Source organism: Pongo pygmaeus, chromosome 13 (assembly GCF_028885625.2).
Source record: "Pongo pygmaeus isolate AG05252 chromosome 13, NHGRI_mPonPyg2-v2.0_pri, whole genome shotgun sequence".
NCBI lineage: Eukaryota > Metazoa > Chordata > Mammalia > Primates > Hominidae > Pongo > Pongo pygmaeus.
The window spans coordinates 17,294,218-17,303,837 of record NC_072386.2 but is presented as its reverse complement, the minus strand read 5'-3'; the positions used below and the strand labels follow the sequence as shown (position 1 = coordinate 17,303,837).

Here is a 9,620-nt window from a genome sequence, read left to right as displayed (position 1 = left end):
CCAATCAAAACCAATTTTTCCCTAAAGGATGATCTGTCTTCTTGTCATTTTGACAGGATGTTACAAAACAAAGGAGTCTTCAGTGTTCTGAGTATAAATCATTTTGCAATTATAAACTTAACTTAAATATTAATGCAATACAAAAAGAATTAAAACCTTCTTGAGACATCCAAGTGCACAGGAAAATTAACTATCATGCACTCATTCAGGAAGAAAAGGTGCAAAAGAAATTTAATGAAAGAGATGGTCGTTAGATGCAAGTGTGGTTGAATGTAGGGATGCGATGCTGACAAGTGGCAGCAGGCCTGGCAAGCTGTCTGTCCCAATTCAATTACTTCATAAAGAGAAGAATATAACTAGGCTATATTGATGATGTGCTGAAAAAAGGTGCTATGTTTCCTTTTTAATCATTCAAAACAAAGGTAAGTAAAATTCCTGGGAAATAAGAAATAATGCATCATAAATGTATAAAAATTGAAGAAAATACTATATTTTTATGAATTTAAAATGCCAGCTATTGTAGATTGTTATCTCTTTTCAAAAGTGCTTTAAAATTGATGGCACATAGTAAAAAATGGCATAAATTCCAACAATTAATGGAAAAACATTAATCCATCTTCTTGAATCTTGGAACCAGGATTCTTTTGGGAGGCTTCGGTGTATCTGTGTATCATTTCATTGCCTTCACACAAATCAAATCACTCCACCTGCGACTGTGGTTTGAAAATAAAAGAAAACATAATAATGATGCTGTCAATTCACTTGAGATTCCATGATCAAAATTAACCTATGAACAAAGCACAGACTTTATTATAATTACAAAATAGGATGTAATTTACATAAAATGTGAAAATATAAGCATAGAACCATATTTGATACAAGTCGAAAGCTATGACAGGGACTGTTGGAGGGGAGGGAAGTTGTACACTAATCTCCACATCCTACTGAGCCAATCAGTGGTGTTCAAATTGGATGGACTGTATATTTAAACAGTATATTATTTAAGCAAAGAATTAAGCACTGTAAGTATATTATTTAGAGGAAGCAAATTTTAAAAAATCCCTTAAAATTATAAATTAAAGACTAAATTGGAAATACAGTTTTAGAAGAAGAAAGTTGGGTAAATGGGCTAGGCGCGGTGGCTCACGCCTGTAATCCCAGCACTTTGGGGGGCCAAGGCGGGCGGATCACGAGGTCAGGAGACCGAGACCATCCTGGCTAACATGGTGAAACCCAGTCTCTACTAAAAATACAAAAAATTAGCTGGGCGTGGTGGCAGGCGCCTGTAGTCCCAGCTACTCAGGAGGCTGATGCAGGAGAATGGCATGAACCCGGGAGGCGGAGGTTGCAGTGAGCCGAGATAGCGCCACTGCACTTCAGCCTGGGTGAGGGAGTGAAACTCCGTCTCAAAAAAAAAAAAAGAAAAAAGAAAAGAAAGTAGGGTAAATGAGCTATATTCCCTATTGTTCATAAAAAGTCAAGGGATATTACTTAAAATTGATAAAACAAATTAGGTGATTATATAATATTATTTACAGTTCAAGAGAATAGCATATAGTAAAAAAAAGAGTTATTATAAACCCTGCCTAACTCTGAAAAACAGGACCAAGGTCTGTGGAAGGAAAAAAAAGTTTCTGATTTCCACTGATTTTTTTCCCATCAAACTGTTTGAATGATTTTCCATGTACATGTGTTGCTTTAATTTAAAAATGTTCTTACTCACAGATCTCCTTGAATTACGTGTAAAATTAGGTTTCCTTTAGTCAATGGTGTATGAAAAGTAGTCAACTCATCTAATTGAAGTTAGACATTAATAAATTATAATTTGGGGGATAACATAAATATACCTATTAAAAACAACCAGAACATAACAGTTGGCTCTATGTTCTGCTTATCTAGGAATTCTTAAAATTATCAAAAAAAAATAAGGAGTTTCACATGTTTTAAGAAACATTAGGAATAAAAATGCAAGTGTTTCTCTTGGATAAAGCTCTTAAAATCACTAGTAGAATAAAATCAATCTAGATTAAAATTTATATTTTCAAATTTATAATATGACCAATATTGCCATCAGAATGTTCAGGCACAGAACATTTTAAAGTAGCTATTTTATTGTTTCTCAGCATCCTCTTTCCTTCTATGATTGGCATCACAAATCATAGTTGGGACATCTTATCAAAGAACTATACTTGTAGTTTTTGAGTGAAAAGCAAGGGAGAAATTTTATTTGTGCCTTGACCTTATTAATAATGTGTAACTTGTGATGGCCACTATCAATAGAACTATCATCAGATTCGAAGGGCACTGTTTATGTCCTTTAATATGGAGAAATATCACAAATAACTGGGAAATAATTTAATGAGTGAAGTCCTTCATTTTTAATCATATAGCTGAGTGATATTTTAAGTTTGATGAGAATAAACATTTGAACAAAAATAGCCAATTCCCTGTTTCATAATTTAATACATTTGTGTTAAAAGGTTTAGACAAAAAAGTTAATTTTGAAATGCGTTATAAATAACTGAGTAACAATCATTAAGTTCATTTTAAAATAACTGTTTAGATAACTTTGTAATTAGCAATCATTAAGTTCATTTTTAAATAACTGCTTAGTCCACAAAAGATAAAAAATATATTTTAGAAAGAGAGGGCATTCCAAAATCTGTCTCAGGAACATTTAATCTCAAGTTATCTTTCAATGAAGCAGAAATGTAAATACATGTTTAGATAATTTAGGTTAAAAAAGGTAAATTTTGGTTGTCTGCTTAACTTTTATGAAACAGATATTTTCATTCAAGTCCAGCATATATTTTGCTATGACTTCCACATCCTTTCCTCAGAGAATATTTACCTAAACATTAGGGTACCAAAGGAACTAGGAAACAAAAACTTCTTATTAGAGAGAGAAATTTTTAAGTGAGGCACACATTCTAATGATATTAATTTGTTTTTGACATTTTATTAATATTTTGATAACACTAATAAAATCCAAAGGGGCAAGCAGGTATCATTGTCTCAGTGTGGGCCCTCTTTTGTCATCGTCTGTAAGGTGGCAGTCATCAAAGAGCGTGACCCAAGAGGAAAGTAAAACAGTGGAACAAATAAGCATTTCTCTAAATACAAACAGTAGAGTCCTTGAGAAAGAATCCTTTAAGGCCTTAGATTTCTTTAAACATTTTTAGATAAATAGTCTGGGCTGTGCAGAACAAAATGAAATGGTGATAATGAACAGGATAGTGAAGTTTTGTACTAACTGACATAAATGACAAGAGTTGATTAATGCTTAGGATAGTGTGAAATAAGAATTGAATGAAAAATGAAAATTGTAAGAAAAAATGCCCAGACAGGCCCTTTCCTAAAACATGTATCATAAAATATTTAAAAGCATCTGCTTTAATGCGTGGGCTGAGTCAAAGTCAGGACAATTTTCAGATACCTAGAAGAGCAAAAAAAAGTCTGAATCCAGAGGTGTGAGTGTCTCATCTGGCATTTGCCCTGGGGTGTCTCCCAGGAACTATTGGCCCAGAACCATGAGCACCTAATTCAGGAGACAGAGACTGATGCCCATGCAGGGAGGAATATAGGCTAAAATGCCTTCTGCATAAATCTGGGATTTCTAAAAAGAAGCATGTTAAGTGCCTGGGCTAGGGAAATCCCACCCCCATAAGAAGAAAGTGAAAATATATGCTTGTCTTGGTCCCAATAGGGTAGACAAAAAAATGAAAAGTAAAAAAAGTATCATAATTTCTAAATACAAGACAATAGCCATATTGGTTTGGGTTTGAATTCACACTATCTATGGGCCTGAGAAATACCAGGGTGGAAATTAGCCTCTGGTAGCCAGAGGTGAGGCCAGCCGGACTTCCTGGGTCGAGTGGGGACTTGGGGAACTTTCCTGTCTTACAAGAGGATAGTAAAATGCACCAATCAGGAACTTACCTGTCTTACAAGAGGTCTGTGAAATGCACCAATCAGCGCTCTGTAAAACGCACCAATCAGTGCTCTGTAAAACACACCAATCAGCGCTCTGTAAAACACACCAATCAGCGCTCTGTAAAATGCACCAATCAGCAGGATTCTAAAAGTAGTCAATCACAGGGAGGATTGAAAAAAGGGCACTCTGATAGGATAGAAACGGGACAAATAAGGGAATAAAACCTGGCCACCCCCCACCCCCACCCCAGCAGCAGCAACCTGCGTGGGTGCTCTTCCGCGTTGTGGAAGCTTTGTTCTTTAGCTCTTCCCAATAAACGTTGCTACTGCTCACTCTTCGGGTTCGTGCCATCTTTAAGAGCAGTAACCCTCACTGTGAAGGTCCGTGGCTTCATTCTTCAAGTCAGCGAGACCATGAACCTACCAGAAGGAATCAACTCCGGACACAGTAGTCCTGACAGCTAATTAATCTGAGTAGAATCATAAAGATAAATATATTTTCCACACATACTTGGAAACATATTTTGTAACACAGCTTTTATTGTAGTTAAGTGAAGGTAGTAAATTTTACAATAAGCAACACTGGGACCACTGATCTCCATAAGGGGAAAAAAAGGAAATTGAAACTTAGTCCCATAGACCAAACATAAAAATATATTTTAATGGATAAAGATACCTTCTCAACATTCTTAGAAAAAAACTGTGGAGCATCTCTTTTATCTTTACATAGGGAAGAAGAACAAACTGCAAAAGTAAAAACTAACTTGATCACATAAAAATGTAAGACTTCTGTTTATTGGCTACCACAATGATAAAAAAATATGCAAAACTTGGCAGAGATATTTGCAACACATCTTACCTAGAAAGGTTTAGTATCCAGAATATATAAAGCTCTCCTATAAATTAATAAGTGAAAAATAACACCTCAATTAAGAAGTTAGCACAAATAGCCCATAAGCATGTGAAAAAGTGCTCAACTTCATAATAATCATGAAAATGAAAATTAACAATTAGATACCCTTTAACACATATTGACAAAATTTTTTGGAAGTTCTGAAAGGTGTAGTGCTGGCAAGGATAAAGAACTATGGAAGTATTCATCCCATGCAAGTAGAGGGACAGCCATTTGGAAAACGGATATTAGCTCATACAGCTGATCATGCGTGTACCCTATGACTCAGTGGCTTCACTACAACCTAGGGCAGCCTAGTCAGCCTGTTACAGGCCCCAGAAAAATTCTTGCATTTGTTTACCTAGGGATATATGAGAATCTTCACAATTTTAAAAACCTGGAAACAATCCAATTATCTCTCAATATGGGTAGATTGTGGAATAGGTAACTAAATGATCATATATTCCAATAATAGAGTAGCTTGCAGCACTAAGAGTGAATGAACTGCAGCTATTCACATTCTCAAATACAGCACTGCAATGAGATACTACTGCATGCCTATTAGAATGGCAAAAATCCAGAACCCTGACAACACCAAATGCTGATGAGGATGTGAAGCAACAGGAACTCTCATGCAGTGCTGATGGAAATACGAAATGGAGAATAGTTTTGTGGCTTCTTAGAAAACTAAATCTGCTCTTATTATACGACCCAGCAATCTTGTGTCTTGGTATATACCCAAAGGAGTTGAAAACTTATGTCCACACAGAAACCTGCACACAGATGTTTATGGAAGTTTTATTTATAATTGCAAAAACTTGGAGACAAGCAAGATTACCTTCAGTAGGTGAATAATTAAACAAAATGTATTACATCCAGACAATTGAATACCATTCAATGATAAAATAAATGGCTGTCAAGCCATGAAAAGACACAGAGGAAGCTTACATGAATATTGCAGAATGAAAGAAGCCAATCTAAAAAGGCTACATGCTGTCACTTCCAACTTTATGACCTTCTGGAAAAGGTAAAACTATAGAAATAGAAAAAAAAAATCACTGGTTCCCAGGTGTTAGGAGGAAGAGAGGGATGAATAACCAGAGCACAGAGGACGCTTAGGGCCCTGAAAGTACGTGTATGATATTTTAATAGTGAATACTTGTCATTGTAAATTTGTCCAAGCCGGAGTGTGAACCTTAATGCAAACTATAAGATGTATCATGTAGGTTCATTAATTGTAACAAATGCAGCACTCTGGTGGGGGATGTTTATTATGGGGGAGGCTATGCGTGTGTGGGGGGCAGGGAGTATATGGGAAATCTATACCTTCTGCTCAGTTTTGCTGTGAACTTTAAACTGCTCTTAAAAATAATGTGTGTATGTGTATATATGTATGCATATACATGTTTGTGTGTATGCATATCTGATCATAAGAAACAATACATAGTTTCACTTATTTAAAAAGTCAAACGTGCAAAACTAAACAATATACAAGCCTGTAATGACAAGCAATGGAATGATTAACAGGAAGTTAGGGATAGTGGTTACCTCTTGTGGAAGGAGTGAGTGGCATTGAAGAAGGGCAATGGGAGTTTCTAAGATACTGGAAATATTCTATTTCACAACCTGAAGGAAGGGCACATATGCTCATTTTATATTCTTCTTAAGCTGTACATACACACTTTTATATTTATGATCTATTTCATTAAGTAATAAGACAATCATATATATGCATTTGTAAATAAGTGAGATTAACAAATTTTTGGATACATATAACTTATTAAAGTTGACTCAAATAATTAGAAAATCTGGATGGAAATCATACCATTAAAGTAATTGAGTTAATCATTAATAATTCTGCAAAGGAAACATGATGCCCAGATGATGTCACAAGTAGTTCCAATGTTACACTAATTATTTGCGAGGGGAGAAAAAAGAGACCATTCTTCAATTCATTTGAGACTAGGATAACCTTGCTATGGTGTACCTCATCCATGCACACAGAGAAAAATATTGTAAACAAAATACTAGGAAGTATACCTAGCAATGTATAAAAACCATGAACAAGCTCGGTTAGTAATGCAAATTTAGTTCAATGTTAGAAAAATCTACTGAAATCATCTCCTTATCAATGAATTAAAGACAAAAGTTACATGATTGTCTCAAAAGGCCTATAAAATTATTTTACAAAATTAAATAATTCATGATATTTCCACCTATGAATAAAGGGTAACTTCCTTAACCTGATAAAAGGAGTCGACAAATAACCTACAGCACCTATCATGTTTTGCGATTAAAAATATTGAAATCACTCCTTTTAAAATCAAGAAAAAGACAAGAGTACCATTGTCACTAAACTGCTTCCAAAGCTTATATGGAAGAGAAAAGGGCCCAGTATAACTAAGACAATCCCATAGAAGACTAAAGTGTGTGAAGGTGGGAGGTGGAGCTTATGTGGAGCAACTCTCGTACCAGATTTGCTGTGAAGTTATAATTACCACAGCAGGAATTGCTATTGTGAGAGTCTGTGCTTGTGTGAAATCTTGCTGTATGCCCTGGCTAACATTACGGAACAGTCAGAAAGGGTCTGTATAATCCATGGTATGAGCGGTTGGTATCCATATGGGAAAATATCAGAATGCATCTCTATCCCAAAAATGGATCCCTGTCACACAAAGGCCAGATCTAAATGGACAAAGGACTTAAATTTGAGATGCAAATATTTAAAAATCTTTTAGAAGAAAATATAGGAGGGTAACTTATTACATGCCACACCTACTGTGTGTACTCTGTACGATGCAAGTGTTGTATATGAGTGTAGTATGTAAGTGTAGATGCCTCTAAGCAGTACATGCATGCTTGCTACTTTACACACGTGAAACACTGGGAACGGGAGCATGAGAGGAAACCCTAGGTCATTCTGATTTCCAGACTGCTGCTCCTGCCCACCCCCAGTTCCAGCACTCCCTTCCCCATTCTCCTATCCAGATCCTCTGTTCCAGGCACAGCCACTTACAGCAGCTCAAGCCAGCGGCACCCACGGAGAGGCCCTCTTCACCCTACTGCTGGGCTGTCATGTCCCCTTCCTTTTCTTTCTGAAAAACAGTTTTCTCTGCCTGTGACTCCTCATGTTTCACTCTCTCTAAAGCACACGGAAGCCCGGTTCCCTCCTCTGCTTCATCAGACCTGTTGCTGTGAGTTCCACTAGTGACCCTACATGACAAATTCGGAGGTTTGCTCCCTTTTACATAGCGTAAAATGTTTACCTTGTGATATACTTGATAAATACAATTGTATAATTGTTAAGCTATCTATATATTCGAGATCTGTTTTAAAAATTCTTTATAGGCTGGGCAAGGTGGTTCACGCCTGTAATCCCAGCAGTTTGGGAGGCTGAGGCGAGAGGATCATGAGTTCAGGAGATTGAAACCATCCTGGACAACATGGTGAAACTCTGTCTCTACTAAAAATACAAAACTTAGCTGGGCGTGGCGGCATGCACCTGTAATCCCAGCTACTCAGGAGGCTGCAGCAGGAGAATCGCTTGAACCAAGGAGGCGGAGATTGCGGTAAGCCAAGATTGTGCCACTGCACTCCAGCCTGGAGACAGAGCGAGACTCCGTCCTCACACACCCCCCAAAAATATAAAGACAATGTCAGTTATGCCACACATAGATTGTTTTTATTCCATAAAACTGCTCTCCATGTGTGTAATATGTTTCTACTTCACACATAGTTTTGATCAAAGATTAATCTATTGCATAGATACTTTTCTTAGTAATTAATAAAACTCAGCTTGGATTTCTCTAGCCAGATATAACACCTTATACTAAATGAATCAATCAAAGCTCTTTGTTGGAGTGAGATCTGAAAGCTTTCGCTCAAGCCGGCTGCCTCAGCTTCACCGCATCAAATAGTGGAGGGAGAAGTGGAGGCTGACATGCAGCAAGAATTACCGTGTGTGTGTTGGAGAGATATTTTGTTTAATTCACTTACAAGGCACTCGTGCTGCACTGCTACATGCCAAACAGCTGTTCTTGCTACTTTGTAAAAATTAATCATCTAATAGTTGAAAAGGTAATTGTTGTAATGTGACTTCAGTACTGCCAATCTCTGGGATTTGAAGCCAAAAAAAAAGCGTCACCATCATGATTGAGAAATGGAGTTACTGGCAGTAGTGGAGCAAGCCACGATTCTGCACTTGGACACAGAATTATTCCTGACAAGATCCTGGCTCCTAACTCTTCCACCAAAACCGAGTCTGCAGCTCCCACACTGAAAGTGCCACTCATTTCACCCCGAGTGTGCTCCAGCCGTTCCTTATTCTTCTCCTTCCTACCAGCTCTGTAATGTCTCCATCACAATGCTAAGGTCAGGGTCAATGGCACCTCTTTTCAGAAACTTTCTGAGAGCCCTGGAAAGTAATCTCTTCTTGTTCTTATTCCATGATCTCCTGCACCTTCTTTAAATCACTGATGATCATTTGTGTAGATGAGTTGTCTCCGTGTGTGTCTGACCTTTCTCCCAGTTGGTGAGTTCTGGAATCCAGGAAGCATTTTAGTAAAGTAATAGTTTTTAGTAATTTAGTTCACCTCTGTGCACCCTACAGCCGTTTCTCACATGTTGGGGCTGCCCAGTGAGCACCTGCTGAGGGAAACTGCGGGGAGACTTGCAGGTCAGGTTCACTGAGCCTGAAAGTGAAGCAAATTGAGAGGGCAAAGTGCATGAAACTGGCTGAAATATATGAACACACTGGGGAAACAAACATCCCCGGCCTCTGTGGAGGTGGAACACA

The 9,620-nt window shown here is 37.3% G+C and overlaps 1 long non-coding RNA gene across 1 annotated transcript; it reads right to left on the bottom strand.

Moving 5' to 3' along the window:
• Window positions 1-373: 373 nt before the first annotated feature.
• Window positions 374-7,210, bottom strand: LOC129044585 (uncharacterized). The gene is made up of 3 exons (XR_008504710.1): window positions 4,308-7,210; window positions 3,940-4,027; window positions 374-713 (listed from the first exon to the last, which is right to left on the bottom strand). It is a non-coding gene; the product is annotated as an uncharacterized LOC129044585 (long non-coding RNA).
• Window positions 7,211-9,620: the final 2,410 nt, after the last annotated feature.